This window comes from Sus scrofa, chromosome 11, assembly GCF_054392235.1.
Source record: "Sus scrofa isolate SSC_HxYL_T2T_F1_AM1 chromosome 11, Sscrofa_HxYL_maternal_Yorkshire_Landrace_v2.0, whole genome shotgun sequence".
In the NCBI taxonomy this organism is placed as follows: domain Eukaryota; kingdom Metazoa; phylum Chordata; class Mammalia; order Artiodactyla; family Suidae; genus Sus; species Sus scrofa.
In genome coordinates, this window is record NC_139393.1 from 18295948 (window position 1) to 18312613 (window position 16666).

Sequence of the window (16666 nt, forward strand, 5' to 3'; positions counted from 1 at the left end):
TAGCATGTTTCAGATGTAGTTGCTGAGGCTCATCCTCTGGTTAATAGTTTATTTGTTACTGTTTCTAAGTTTCTTAATTTTTTTTAAATCCTTTTTTGATTTTGCTCTTACTCTTTTATTGTATAACTTTCATAGTAAACAAATATATTTAGTAATATTGTTATCCTGTGTTCTTCAGAATTGTCTTTTTAATTTTTATTATAACATTGTTGGTTCATTATTGAGCTATTGCTGAGTAGAAAACGGTTTTTCAATTTTGATAAAAATTAAAGATTGGGGGTTTTTAGCAAAATATCTGAATTTTATTTATTTAATATTATTGTATTTTATACTTTTATTTAATTTCAAACCTAACCTTCTTGACTAGCTGTTATTTAAACTTAGCCACCAGTTCTAGCATTTAAAAAAGTAATTTACAGATGTCCTAATTTTTCTGACTTATAAATTATTTTTCAGAATCAAAAATTGCTTAAGGTGTTTAAGAATATCTTTTAAATTTAAAGTTATAAGTCCATAGATGAAATTACCTTTAAGTTTAAAGATAATTTGATGAACAAATACTTACATTTCTGTTAGTGGTCAATTGATATTAGGTACTTACTAAGTTTTTAGCTTTGTGTTACACATTCAAAGTAGGTAAATTACTTGTGGAAATTTTTTTTAATAATTGAAATTTTTGTAAAAGCTTTATGGGCTAAAATCGTATTTATTTGCTAATAATGTCTGATGTCAAACTTGTGATGTGATTAGATATGTTGAAGCTGGGAGACTGGAGCTTTTTATAAGCATAATATAGTTTTGTTGCTTGATTAAAGTTTAGATACCTAGATATTTTCCAGTATAGCTAGGGAACATACTTTTTATGAATTCACCCTAAACCTGGTTAAAATTCTTCTGAGAATTTTGATAATTGAACAGTTAAATCTAAACTAGGAGCTGAAGTGTGTCATTACATGTGTCATTAATTATTTAACTTAGATACATTATAGGTTCCCTTTCTAATCAAAACACCAATTTTGTCTTTTCTTCTCTCTCCACCTCACTTTTTAAAGAAAAAAATCCTTAAATAATTTTATCATGTAGTGATACAAGCAGAACTTCTGGGTAGGGAGGTTGAACTCAACCATTTTTTTCCTTTGTGTGTTAGTTGCATGTGATTTTCTCAGCTTGCTGCTTCAGTAGCAGCAACAGTGAATAAACAAGTATCATCAGAGCCCTTGTTCTTGCTTCTTACTTTTGGGAACAGGGGTTGGGAGATTGCTGCTGCTTGTCAGCTGTTGTTCAAAATAGCATCAATATGCTGTAGTGGTGGCCAAAGCAGCCTGCACCCACTAGCTTTTATAGACCAGGTGGAAATGGCCCAACTGTCAGTGTAATACATATATAGTATAATGAATACGTTCTTTGACAAAAAGGTATTTTCGTCCCAAAGCAGCTAAAAGAGAACAGTAGATACTTTTAATTCTTAGTTTCTTATTATTTTTTACTATTTACTGTGTGGTTTTTAGTTCATTTAATTTTTATATAGTTAATTCCATGTTTGAATGGAAAACTATCTTGCTTCCAAAAGTATATATATGTTTCATGCTTTTTACTTTTAAGCTGGTAGGCTGAAATAAATTATTCAATAATTAGTGCTGATAACACAAGTTAGATAATACATTGGTAATGGCATTAGGGAAAGAAAAGCTGACTGTGGCCACATAGGCGTGTTTCTTTCACTTTGGGATCATATTCTAAATTCGTGTTATCTTTATTTTATAGCTCAGTTTAAAAGGCCAAATTTTTAATTGATTTAACTGTAACTAAAAAGAACAAAAATCTATTACTACCTGATGTTGTATATAATTAAAGACAAAGCAGGCTGTAGATGGAAATTCATAAATCTTTTTCTCACTATTAAAATAATGTCTTCTATCTGAACTTTATATCTGGGAAGTTCAGGTTATTCTAAATCTTTTGAAATAGGACTGTAATTTACAATAGCATGGAGTGTTTTGATTTTTAAGAATTTGAATCTGTATAGATTTACATAACCTAAATATCTGTGTATTTTTCTCCTCTTTTGTATCTAAATTCCAATAGGTTGTAGTTAGGGGGAAGTGAATATTGGATTTCTGTTAAAGTTGTGATTTCATTTTTAGAATTTTTGGTGGAAAACCGCAAATGACATTTCTAGTGTGTAATCCTAATGCCCCAATTTAGAGTTCAACATTTGCAATAGTATTCTTTTAAACAGAGGTAACAATGGGGTGTTTTTTGGTTTGTTTTGGGATTTTTCCTAATACTAGAGTATTAACATCTTTAATATGTTGATATAATTTAACAGATACCATTAATTACTGATACCTACTCTTAATCAAAACAGTGAGTTACATAATGCTTTATATTGAAAACACCTTATTTTTACTACTAATTACTGTGTAAAGCACCTGTGGATCACCTGTACCAGAATAACCTAGAATAAAGCATTTTTCCAGACCTGATGAATCAGAATCTCTGGGGATGGACTTAAGTATTTATGTTTATAACAAGTGAGTTTTTCCTAGAAACCCCACATGTGAGAACACTGCCCAAAATGAATTGGGAAAGGATTCTCCACACCAATAAACCATCTACATTTTCTGCCTTTTTTTCCCTCTTTGGTCATCATGGGTCTAATCTCAGTAACTAATTATGAATTTTATCACTTCTAACAGTAATTCTAGGATAAGTCTTGGTAGTTCTTCAGTCATATAAGGAAAATCTATATTATGAGAGCTTTATTTTATGCAAAAGTGCCTTGGACCAAATTTTAAGTCTATTTGTTTAGAACAGTTAATATACTATTAAACCTATACTTGAAGCAAACAGAAGGAATTGATCACTTAAGAATTTTTTAAATTTTCGTTTAGATGGTAGCTGTTTTTCTTAAGTATACTTCCAAATACATATTGGAGAAAATACAGAAAGGAGAGTTTTTCATATGCTGCTTATAGGAGCATTTGGCAATATCCTAAAGTGGAAGATATACATAGGCTCTAACCCAGCAATCCTATTCCTAGATGTTCTAGATAAACTCAGACATTCGTGAAAAAGTCTTATTTATTTTTACTTCTAATAGGAAAAAATTAAAAGTAATGTAAATATTAGGCAGTGAGAGAATGTAAAATTGTGACTTAGTCATGTGATAAAAATGTTATACAGTTGTAAAGTGAGATCTGTGTGTATCATCAGAGATGAACGCTTTACTTCAGCAAACAGAAGCTAGTTGCACAAGGTCAGATATAGGAGTTCCCTGGTGGCTCAGCAGATTAAGGATCTTGTGCTGTCACTACTGTGGCGTGGGTTTGATCCCTAGCCAGGGAACTTCTCCATGACCCTCATGCAGGCAAAAAATAAAAATAAAAAATAAATAAAATTAGATACAGTATGACATTTACATGAAGCTTGAAAGCAATGATATATTGTTTTTTTCACTTTTTAAAATTGAAGTATAGTTGATTTACAGTGTTGTGATAATTTCTGCTATACAATAAGTCAATTCAGTTACGCATGTATACACATCCATTCTTTTTCAGATTCTTTTCCATATAGATTATCACAGAGTATTGGGTAGAGTTCCCTGTTATATTGCTGTTTTAAATTCTTGAATTTGTATTAATTCTTAGAAGGTGCATTAAGAATTAAACACCAAATTCAAAATTGTGATTATGTCTTAGGACAAATGGGAATGGGGTCCAGGGTATGGTACAAAAGGAAAATTCAGTCTTTTTTCTTTAAAAAGTAAATAAGTAAAAGCAAAGTTAAGTATGGCAGAATGTTAGAATTCAATATTAGCTGCATTGGAGGGCCAGGGCTTGGATGTAGGAATTCATTTCACTGTTCTCTTTATTTTTCTGTGGATTTGAAATACTTATTTTTTCAAATAAGTTTATTTTTTGTTTGTTTATTTTTCCTTTTTATGGCTTCACGGTTGGCATATGGAAGTTCCTGGGCCAAGAGTTGAAGTGGAGCTGCAGCTGGGGCCTACTCCACAGCCACAGCATCCCCAGATCCTTAATGCATCAAGTGAAGCCAGGGATCAAACTTGCGTCCTCACAGTGACAAATTTGCGTTCTTAACCTGCTGAGCCACATCAAGAACTTCTATTTTTTCAAATAAGTTTTAAGAATGTACTGTCCCTTTTTTGGTGAAAATATTCTGCAATAAGATGTACACTTGGAATACTCTATTAAGAGCATGGATTGGGTTTATTCTGTTCTAGTCCATGTCTTATAGTAGGTGCTTAACTGTTAGTTAGTATACAAACTATAACTTATAATCATGGCCCACAGAAATCAAACATTCTAACCAATTTAAGTTGCTAGGATATTTTTAAATTCTTATATTTTTAAAGATGAGCTGTACCATTTCCTTCCTTTGCTTACTGGCTTTTAATCCTTTCTACTCTTGTAAGTAAAGGAGAAGCATGAAAATAATTTCTCTTTCTCCTTTTTTATCACTACTCTTTCATTTACTTTTTAATTCAGGCAATTTCACTACTGTTGTTTTGTTTTAACCATAGATCATAGCACATTATTTTCAGAGATTTCTTCATGTATTTTCAGCTCCAACTTAAGCTTTGTATTTATACTGTATCACAGTATAATTCTTAGAATTGGGCAATATATGGATTTTTAGATTTCACAGTGGTATACATGTGTATGTGTGTGAGAGAAAGAGATTGGTTAATCTTGAGGTATGATATGAATTTATCTTAAAATAGCTACAATTATATGGTATCCTCCAGAAGCCTCAGTGTGCTTTGACAGTGAAGTATGAGTTTTAGTTACGCTTACATACTTGACTTCTAAACTTCAAGAAGGTGATGGTAACAGAAAAGTGAATTTTAAAAGTTAATGATAGGAAGTTCCTGTCGTGGCTCAGTGGAAATGAATCTGACTAGTATCCATGAGGACACAGGTTCGATCCCTTGCCTCGCTCAGTGGGTTAAGGATCTGGCATTGCCATGGGTTGTGGTATAGGTCACAGACACGACTCAGATCTGGCATGGCTGTGGCATAGGCTGGTGGCTACAGCTCTGATTTGACCCCTAGCCTCAAAACCTCCATATGGCACAGATGTGGCCCTAAAAAGACAGAAAATAAAATAAAAAATAAAAAAATTAATAATTCTACTCTGGACTGAAAAATATAAATGGTGCTGCTGGGTATTTCTAACCTGTGATTGTTTGTGCTATACAAGGATCAGAAAACAGTGTTGTCACCTCGGTTAAAAATTTTCTAACTTAAATTATGTGATCAAATTTTTAAAGTTTGTACTCTTATTTTTTCCTAGGTTAATAGCAATAAAATGAAGATCATAATAAAACAAGCCCCCTACTTAGCCCTGTGGTTCTTATCTAGTAAGTATTAACTCACAGTCCCCCTACCATTGCTATAAAAAGTTACTGTTTGGTGTCACATTTTGCTTTTTTCCTGAATTTTTTCCTACCATCCTAGAGTGACCAATCCCTTTATCCCAAACACATTGAAGTTTGGTATTAATATAATCTATTTTAGAGCCATAATAATGCCATTGCCTTAGGTAAGTTTTGTGTTTTGGAATGTATTTTACAGCCAGGTCCTATCATGTCTAAATCTGAGAATTTTAAACCCTTTTTCTTCAAAGGAATTTACAAATCAGTAGTGATCTTTTTTATTATCATCACTATTCAGGTTTATTGACAATTATTTCATGGTTTTATACATTGGAAGTGTCTTCTCCACTTGAGAAATAGTTTTTTCATTTATTTGTTTTTACATTCCACCAGATGATGCTTCAGCCTTCTTTGTGAGATACTTAAAATTTAGCTGTTAAAACTTTTTTTTATATATGTAATTTTTTTTCATTATAGCTAGTTTACAGTGTTCTGTCAGTTTTCTACTGTACAGCATGGTGACCCAGTTACACATACATGTATAGATTCTTTTTTCTCCCATTATCATGCTCCATCCTAAGTGACTAGATATAGTTCCCAGTGCTACATAGCAGGATCTCATTGCTCATCCATTCCAAAGGCAATAGTCTGCATCTATTATCCCTAAGTTCCCAATCCATCCTGCTCCCTCCACCTCCCCCTTGGCAACCACAAGTCTATTTTCCAGGTCCATGATTTTCTTTTCTGCGGAAAGGTTCATTTGTGCCTTATATTAGATTCCAGATATGTGATATCATAGGGTATTTGTCTTTCTCTTTCTGACTTACTTCAGTCAGTATGAGAGTATGTAGTTCCATCCATGTTGCTGCAAATGGCATTATTTTGTTCTTCTTGATGGCTGAGTAGTATTCCATTGTGTATATGTACCACATCTTCTTAATCCAGTCATCTGTTGGTGGATGTTTAGGTTGTTTCCATGCCTTGGCTATTGTGAATAGTGCTGCAATGAAGATGCGGGTGCATGTGTCTTTTTCAAGGAAAGTTTTGTCCGGATATATGCCCAAGAGTGTGATTGATGGGTCATATAGTAGTTCTATGTATAGATTTCTAAGGTACCTCCATATTGTTTTTCATAGTGGTTGTACCAATTTACATTCCCACCAACAGTGCAGGAGGATTCCCTTTTCCCCACACCCTCTAGCTGTTAAACTTTAAGATGGGAAAAACCTCCTCCTTTTATGTATACACATGCACACCTCTTAGAATAAGAAACATTTTTACCCTGATAATTGAACTTGAGAAAATTATAAATTCTAAGGGAATAACTAATAGGTTAGCTGAGATTAATATTATATCTCTAGAAAAACTCATAATCAACGTCAAGGTAAAATGCAAAAGATTTACCTAAATTTCCCTGAATTTGAGACCCTAAAGTCAGTTACCAAAAAGATTCATTTCCATCTCTAAATAGACGAAAATCAAGTGCAACTGTTTCTGTTCTTAATGCTAAGGAATGGCCTGCTTTGAATGAAAGCTAAGGCTTCAGATGCTTCTTTTACACTACCTCATATCATTTCATTAGTGAGGCATAAAATAATGTGTGTCAAGGAGTGACCTTATGATCATAGATTAGCCACTGAGTGCAGTAAGTAGTTTTGTTTTGTTTTTTGCCTTTTCTGGGGCCACACCTGTGGCATATGGAGGTTCCCAGGCTAGGGGTCGAATCGAAGCTGTAGCTGCCAACCTCGCCAGAGCCACAGCAACGCGGGATCCGAGCTGCGTCTGCAACCTACACCACAGCTAAGGGCAACGCCGGATCCTTAACCCACTGAGCCAGGCCAGGGATCAAACCCGCAACCTCATGGTTCCTAGTCAGATTCGTTAACCACTGCGCCATGACGGGAACTCCAGTAAGTAGTTTTTTAAAGGTGGAAATCAAATATTGAAAATTTGTAATAATGAGCCCGTTTGAAGAATAGTAGTCAAATGCCATAGATCACTTCTTTTTCTAATTTTTTCCCTTTATATTTTTGCTCTGAAAAACTAGAATGGAAACATTTGCAAATCCCCAAAGAATCCTATATAATCCAGGCTTGGGTTTCTTAATTGGTCCCTTGGAAGCCAGCTCAGCTTTTTCTTCAACTTAACTCTTAGAAAGCAAAATATTTTCAATTGGTGTTGCATTCTTTCTGTAGACTGGAAGACAGTTCACTTTTCAAAAAGATACAGGTATCATTTAATTTCCAACAGATTTATAAGTACAAATATCATGACATTCTTAAGCTCATTTCTTTATAAATGTCTAAGGAAGAAGCAGCCTTTCTTGGATACTCTCCAGCATCTTTTAAACATAGGTCGTTTTCTGTATTTCATAGTTGGAATGCTTTCTCTTGTCTCTTCTAGGTAGTATGCTGGGAGTTACCTTTATCTTAGATACTAAAATAGTGATATTTCCAATTAAATAATACTCAGAAACATATATAACATGGTGACAGTATTCTTTATGATTTTGTTTGTAGTCCCTTTTTTCTCTTATGTTTATTTAGCCATTGTTTCTTTAAGATAGGGATTTTTTTTTTTTAACTGTTCACTTGTGGCATATGGGTTTCCGAAATTGCAGGGAGGGATATTAGTGTTCCATATGTTTGATAGTGTCAAAATTAAATAATGAAATAGTGTTTTGGATTCATTTTTACAAGTTGAGTAGAGATGAAATTTTTTCAAGTTCGTTTTTCAGTTGTAAGTTCTTAAACTTTTGTTGCTTAACATAAAACACTCAGAAATAGTCATACTTTTTCCTACTTTTTCTCTTTTGAACTGTTTTGATATTTATATATTTCTGTTATATGTATTTAAAGTAATACACCACTTGGGGCTAAATAAAATAACATCTTTAGGTTCATTGACAGCAGTTAAAATCACCGCTTCTATCTTTTTAATCTACAATAACAAAAATTTTCAGACACTGACTTTATAAATAGGAAACAAAAGATAAAGCAGAAGATTCACCATTCAGTGCTATCAGTGTTAGTAGTCTTGTAAACAGAAGTGATGGATACAGATTGCTTTGTAATTCAGGAGACTTATTAAATTTGCCTGCTATCCAAGAGATAGGCTACTAAAAAATGATAACTATTTCACATTGGACTGATTATGGAGATAAGTTTTGGAAATGTTACCACTTTAGCCATAAAATGGCAATGGCATGTAATCGTATCATTCTAGAAAATATTGACAGTTCTTGAATTATAAGTTAGTGTAAACATTGGATGGACTGAAAGTACTGCAGATAAAATCAGAGTGTTGTAATCGGCAGGGTAGTAAGTAATTGGTATGACAAATGATATAAAATCTATTGTTTTCAATGAAAGTGTAATGCTTTTCTTGTGAGTCTAGGTATGGCTGAAATTTCTCCTATTTTCAATTTATTTGTGATGGAAATTGACACAGGTAAATTGCTGTCTACCTATGCCACTCAGGAAATTTTAATCATCTTGAATAATTTTATGATGTGAATGTTTCTGAGAGAAAAATATGTGCCAAAAGAGACGAAAAAGTTGCTCTTTTGGCATTTCTATTAATGGTAGAGGGTGTTATAATCCAAAGCAGAAAAATTTACAAGGGTGCTAGGTAATGTCAGCATTTGGTTATAAAGAAGATTTTGTAAACCTAATAATATGATCCATTGGTATTAATTTAGTAAACATATCAAATCTAGGCTCTTAGTGCTGTGTATTGTTTTATAATTTGTGAACATAAAGTTGACAGTATGCACCAGGCATTTTTCAGTCACTGTTTTAAAAACGGCTATTTTTCAGACATAAACAATGCTTAATCAAGTGCCAGGTGTTCCTGCTTTTAAAGTTCTATGTATTTCACATATACATGTTTAACGGAATGATTGAGATAAATCTGAGCTTTAATGCTTAAGGCAATGCTATGTTTCTGATCTCACCAAAATTGTAGCCATAAAATTTGAATTTCAACACCAAAACTGTAGAAAGAGGATGAATTCATTGTTTTCCCACCCTTGACAACTTCAGTTCAAAATGGATGATTCGAAGAATAGTAGAAAACTTATTATTTATGAAGTTATTTTGGATATTTTCTTAGGAAATGAAAACAAGACAGAATTTAATAACACAAGCCTTGATCCAAGTAAGAAATAAATATATAAATATAATAAATTCCAGTATAATAGGAATTTCAAATTTTAAGCATAAATATAATAGGTAACATCCTAGGCTACTCTCTGCAGTCTTGCCCTTTGCCTATTTGGCCGAAATTTGGGTCTTCAAAATTATCTCCCTGTAAAAACAGGAATAATTGAATGCAGATTGACAAATATCCACTTGTCAGCAGTCACACCTGAGTTTTACCTAGACTGTCAGTTCACTCTTCCTGTTATATCCAATAATAAATGTATTAAATTTGTTTTGCTTCGTTTTCCTTAATTTGGCTCTTCAAGTTGTTTCTTACACCTCCAGTATTTGGTGCCATATAGTCAGAACTTAAAATTGGCAGTGTGTCCTCCATATCCTTAACAACATAGCTTGGTAAAATACATTGAATTTTTCCAAATCTCTATTTTTAAATTGATTTGTATTCATTTTATTTTAGCCTTCAGAATAGTGGAATTGGAACCATAATAGACTTCTTCCTGTGTTATAAATTGTATTTATGTCAGTAATAACATAGAAACAAATTCTCAGAACAGAGCAGGTTTCAGTTTAGCATATAGCTTCATCTTTGGCCCTAGATTTATCTTCTAAAAGTAGTTTTTGTGTCTTTTCTTTAGGCTAAACATACCCAAGTGCTTCCACTGATTCTTAAAATATGAATTCTAGATCATTAGCATCCTGGATATTTCAGTATAATAGGAATTTCAAATTTTAAGCAGTATTTTGTCAGTATTCCTTTTAAAATATTGTATACAGAACCCAACTCAATATACTCAATGTGGTTGAGGTACAACGTACAGTATGTTTATTATGAACAAGGTACTTCTATTAATGCATCCTGATTCCACTAACATTCTCTGTCATCAATACTGTTAGTTCATGTTGAATCACAGTCTACTAAAACCCTAAGTTTCTCGGAAGTGTTTCAAATCCTACTGTAAATTTAGATTCAGCAGATATTTTTTGACTACTTATTCACTACTAAATGTCTTTACAAAATGTTAAGATTGTACAATCTTAACACTAGATCCATGAAGTAGGCATCAATAGGCCCATTTTACAAAGAGGAAACTGTTGCTCTGTGTACTGAAATAACTTACTCAAGATCTAGACTCAAGGGAGTCAGGATTCCATCTTGGGTCTTTTGGCATCATATTCACTCTTTTACATAATTGCTGCCTCAATAAATTATTTCTGCTGCTCATTACATTGATAAAGTCAGAAACGTAGAAATTGATGAGTGAATTGTATTGCACTCAGGATGATTTAAGAGCTTAGGAGACTTGTCAGGAAATTTTTAGTGTCTTTATTAAATGCAATAATGCCTTATGTAAACTAGATGAACTGAAATTAGAGCAGTGTAAAATGGAAAGCATATGCCTAAATAAAAATGTCAAAGGAAACAAATTAGAATTTTTACAAAGAGATGAGGGGAAAAAGTTATTAATTTATGTAAAATGTACACTTTTACTGTTTTGAAATTTTTATTAAATCTGTTATCTAAAGATTGAAAGAAAACTAATTTAAGGTGTTTAAATATTGCCATTCACTCAGATTCATTTTCAAATTGACTTCTTAAACAAGATTGTTTATTTATTTTGCCTCACCTTTCAAAATGACTTTTTTTCTTAGATGATAAAAATGAGAAGTCATTATCTCAGAAGCCAGTTTTTTGGATTATAAAACAGGCCTTTGGATTATATCTGAATATTAGTTCAAGCCTGTTCTCAACATTGAATTTTGGTTTTTGTTATAGTTGATTTACAGTGTTATGTCAGTTTCTGCTATACCCAGAAATTGCAGTGACCCAATCATGCGTAGTATGTGTGTGTACGTATGGATATATATACATATATACACACACATGCATTCCCTTTTTATTTAAATGTACGTTATCTAGTTAATAAAATCTTTGTTTTTAAGTATTTGTATCCAAAAAGCAGAAGTAAAAGAAAATCAAAATTTAATCTGTTGTCTATGAATTTTATTTTCTCCAGGTATAATAGCTGCATATCATACCACTTATGTAGTACTCCACTGTCCTGAGCAAGAGTAGTCACTCTGGCCCAGGTGCTGTGTATATCCACCTCCTTAGGGATTTGTGTGCATAAATTGAAGTATGTTTGAAAGTAGTTACTATTTTAAATTGTGTTAATGCTAGATTAAAAGTTAAGTATTCTTTTAAAAAGTAATTTAGTGACACATAAGGATATATGTAAACAACAAAATAGCAGGAATGTTTTTGTGACATGTATTAGCATCTGGATATTTCTATCATGTGACGATAGAAACTGTCTATAGATTAAAAGAAATTTTGGGAGTTCCTGTTGTGGCGCAGTGGTTAACGAATCCGACTAGGAACCATGAGGTTGCAGGTTCGGTCCCTGCCCTTGCTCAGTGGGTTAACGATCTGGCGTTGCCGTGAGCTGTGGTGTAGGTTGCAGACGCAGCTCGGATCCCGCGTTGCTGTGGCTCTGGCGGAGGCCGGCGGCTACAGCTCGGATTAGACCCCTAGCCTGGGAACCTCCATATGCCGCGGGAGCAGCCCAAGAAATAGCAACAACAACAAAGACAAAAAGACCAAAAAAAAAAAAAAAAAAAGAAAAGAAATTTTGACTTTGAAATAACCACTTTGTGGAGTTCCCTGGTGGCTCAGTGGGTTAAGGATCCAGTGTTGTCACTGCTGTGGTGTGGGTTAAATCCCTGGCCTGGGGACTTCTGTGTGTCATAGGCATGGCCAAAGTAAATAAAATAACCACTTCTTGAAAGCTTAACATAAAACCTAGTTTGGCTTTGAAGATCATTATAATGTAAAGGAAAAATCAAAGCTTACCAGCCTGAACGATTATTGTTGTTGGTGAACATAGATAAAGAGAGATGTACCTTTTCTATCTGGCTGAAATTGCTGCCCTTAGAATCTTTCAGTTAATACATTAAATCAAGCATTTCCATTTTTTTCTGGTGTGTGGAAATAAATGTTTTCTAATATTTTAAATTTGTCAGGCTTTCAAATAGGAAGCAGTGATTTTTAATTATCTGAGTTAAAAATAGAAAACAGCATTGTAAATCAACTATAATTTAAAAATTGTTTTAAAAAACAAAAGTAGGGAAAAAAACCTTTCTCTGAGGGTGTTTATTAAAATATCAGTGATAAAATTGCAATATTATCAGGTAAAGTGATAGTGTTTAAGAGATGAAATTAAGGTGAGAGAAATTAGAACATATTTGCTGATAGGAATGATTCAGTAAAGAAGAAAATATTAAAGATACAAGGGAGAACGCTATAGGAATATCCTTAAGTAAGCAAGAGGGGATAAAATCTAATATACAAGGAAAGAGTTCGGTCTTCTGAACAGTAATTGTTCATCTGTCATACAAAGAAGGAGTTATATGGGCACAGTGTGTAGATATGTGTGGATATGTGTGGTGGAAATTGGCAGGAATTCTCTTCTGTTAGCTTTCGTTTTCTCAGTAAAAGGATGAAAGGAGAGATAGTACAAGTTTGGAGAGCGGGAATAAACACTTCTCTGATGTACTTCTAGAAGAATGAAAGAATGAATGGACCAAGATTGCTAGACAGCTATAAATCAATTTTAAGTCTGAAAGATTTATAAAGTAAAATTATTTCTGTTCATAGGTGATGTGATTTTATGTGTAGAAAAACCTTGATTTTACACACACACAAAGCCTCTTGCAATTAAATAAGCGAAATCAGCATAGTTGTAGGATACAAAATAAGCACTCAAAAATCAGTTGCATGTCTTACCCTAACAATGAATAATCCAGAAAGGAAATTAAGAAATAATTCCAGGAGTCTCCTAGTGGCTCAATGGGTTAAAGATCTGGCGTTGTCACTGCTGTGGCTCAGGCCGCTGCTGTGGCATGGGTTCCATCCCTGATCTGAGAACTTCCACTTGCTATAGGTGCAGCCAAAAAAAATTTTTTTACCATTTACATTAGCATCAAAAAAATAAAATACTTAGCAATAAAATTAGCCATGATGGTGAAAGACTTGCATACTGCAAACTACATAACATTGCTAAAAGAAAGAAAGCACAAATAAATGGAAAGACATCCCATATTCATGTGCTGAGAGTCTTAATATTGTTAAGGTGGAAATGCCACCCAAAATGATCTATAGATCCAGTGCAACCCCTATCAAAATCTCAGTGACTTTCTTTGCACAAAGAGGAAATATATCTTAAAATTCATATGGAGTCCCAAATGACATCAGATAACCAAAACAGTGCTGAAAAAGAACAGTGTTGAACATCTCACAATTATTTTTCTTTTTTGGCTGCCCCACAGCATATGGGGTTCCCAAGCCAGGGATCAAGCCCAAGCCATAATTGCGACCTAAAGGATCGAACCTGTGTCCCAGGGCTCCAGAGACACCACAAGTCCTCTTGCGCCACAGCAGGAACTCCTATTACAACTCTTGATTTTAAAACTTAATATAAAACTGTGGTCATCAAGAAGCATGATACTGGCATAAAGACATACAGACCAAATGGAAGAAACTGCAGGCCCAGAAATAAACCCTTGCATGTATGTTGAAATGATTTTCAACAAATATGCCAAGACTATTAACTTGGAAAAGAGTAGTGTTCTCAGTAAATAGTTTTGGGTAAACTGGATATCCAAAAGAAAAGTTGGATACAACAAAAAAATAAACTGGACTTCGTCAAAATTTAAAACTTTTGTATCAAAGGACACTATCAACTGAGTGAAAAAACAATCTACAAAATAGAAAATATTTACAAGTCATGTATCTAATAAGGGATTAAGATCCAGAATAGATCAAGAACTATGACAACAACCAAAAAAGAAAACTCGGTTTAAAAATGAGCAGAAGACTTGAATAGACATTTCCCTGGAGAAGATGTAAAAATAACTAATAAATACAAGAAGAGATGCTCAAGATCACTAGTCATTAGGGAAATGAAAATGAAAACCACAATGAAATACTACTTCACTCATATTAACATGGCCATTATTAAAAAAAAAAATGTTAGCAAGGATGTGGAAAAATTGGATCTTTTGTGCACTGCTGATGAAAGTATAAAATGGGAGTTCCCGTCGTGGCGCAGTGGTTAACGAATCCGACTAGGAACCATGAGGTTGCGGGTTCGGTCCCTGCCCTTGCTCAGTGGGTTAACGATCCGGCATTGCCGTGAGCTGTGGTGTAGGTTGCAGACGTGGCTCGGATCCCGCGTTGCTGTGACTCTGGCGTAGGCCGGTGGCTACAGCTCCGATTCAACCCCTAGCCTGGGAACCTCCATATGCCGTGGGAGCGGCCCAAGAAATAGCAACAACAACAAAAAAGACAAAAAAAAAAAAAAGAAAGTGTAAAATGGTACAGCTACTATGGAAGACAGTATGGCAGGTCATTAAAAACTTAGAATTACTATATGATCCAGTGATATATACTGTGGTATATAACCAAAACAATAGAAATAAGGATTTAATTAGATATTTATAATCCATATTCATAGCAGTGTTAATCATAATAACCAAAAGATCAAATAAAACAAATATCTATAGATAGATTAGTGTATAGATAAAATATAGTATATACACACAATTGAGTCAGCGGGTCTCTGAAACTCTGAAGCAATTATCTATTTAAAGCTAACTAAATGTTGACACTATGTATGCTATGTGTTGTATTTAGAATTCTGATGTCAAAATCCTACACTAATGCAATAATATCTTAGGCTTTTTCCTTGTCTAAAAAAGAGGGTGATCAGTATTACGGGCAGTAGCAGTTAATTTTAGAAAACATTTTGAAAATAAAAATCTTTGAGTAGCAAATATCAGGTATACGACCAAGGAACACATTTTTAAATTATAGAACTCCCAACTGTTTTATTAACAGGTAGGTCATGCCTAGTTTGGGAGGCATTAACTATGAAGAGCATTAAGAGGCCACCAGGTGAAATTGATCAGAAAGCCAGCAGAGTACTAAGTTAATTTGGGAACTTCAAGCTGGAATTCAGAAGCCAGATGATTTCCCAGTGCAGGACAACGCATCTGAATGTCTTGGATTTAGGCAGGTAGAATTCAGAGGCTGCGTACTATGGTTACTATGAGAGTAGCACAAAGGACAATTCCTTAATGTAATTGATAAATACAAATAATGTGTATTTCTCAAGTCATTGCAAATACTTATTTTGCACATTAAAAATTGTGCTAAAACTTGAGACAGTAATAGAGTAATAAGTGAAACTCATTGCTCAAATAGAAAACTAGCTACATATATTTTAATAGGAAAATAGTCACAAAAAATTAATGTGGAATATATGACAGTCATGCTTTGTATAAACAATTAGATATTAGAAGGGAGGGGCAAGTTGCAGTGCACATCCACTTATTCCGTAATAGAGGTAGTATAGCTTTAGCATAGCCATTTTAGTGATTAAAAAACTGGACCGAAAGAGGTTGTCAAAGCTTGAGCTAGAGTGGTAGTTTTTTTGGTCTCAGAGAATTTCATTCCTCACTTGAGTATGTGGAAACTGTTTAGGAGTATATTTCATTACCTGGTGAAGAGTGGGGATGAGAAGAGGATAGAAAGATTCAGAGCCACAGGGCTCCTATTTTACTTCTCATCTCTGGGTACAAAATTGATTCATTTTTCCAAGAATTCATATTTTAGAATTACTTCTTATATACAACAATGTTCAACTCTAACAGAATAACTATTCTAATAGGTAAATACTGGGGGTAAAATAATATTTGGATTTTTAAACAAATTAAGAAAAATTGGTTTGTTTTAGATCTTCACTACATTTTTATGTGATTTAGTATTAAAACATTTCATGTGACTTCTAATTTTTTCCTTGAAAAGTATATTTGCATCTTGCTAAGCTTAAGTTTATTGAAACTTAGCTCTTATATGTCATTTTTTATTTTTCCCTTGACATGAAGTCTTACCTACTTGATGAAGATGTCTTTTGAACAGTGTACTGCCAAGATATGAAATGCTGTTCATTTCATGAAAAAGTAAATTATGCTTTTTACCAAGGTAATGATCAAATTTTCTTCTTTCACCTTTTGTTTATAAAAGGAAAAATAATTTCATATA

General features: G+C 33.5%; 1 protein-coding gene and 1 long non-coding RNA gene across 6 annotated transcripts in view; both read left to right on the top strand.

Annotated features, from left to right (window-relative positions):
- The window catches only part of LOC146398562 (uncharacterized), a 119326-nt gene that overhangs the window by 50249 nt on the left and 52411 nt on the right, over positions 1 to 16666 (top strand). For all 5 annotated transcript variants that reach the window (XM_084981753.1, XM_084981751.1, XM_084981752.1 and 2 more), the window contains 2 exons: positions 5320 to 5386; positions 16510 to 16606. The gene's annotated coding sequence lies outside the window, so the exon portion shown is untranslated. The remainder of the gene's footprint in view (positions 1 to 5319; positions 5387 to 16509; positions 16607 to 16666) is intronic.
- Positions 1 to 16666, top strand: part of LOC100517114 (uncharacterized) — a 30392-nt gene that overhangs the window by 8932 nt on the left and 4794 nt on the right. The window contains exons 3-4 of the long non-coding RNA NR_201388.1: positions 5320 to 5386; positions 16510 to 16606. This is a non-coding gene — a long non-coding RNA (uncharacterized LOC100517114). The remainder of the gene's footprint in view (positions 1 to 5319; positions 5387 to 16509; positions 16607 to 16666) is intronic.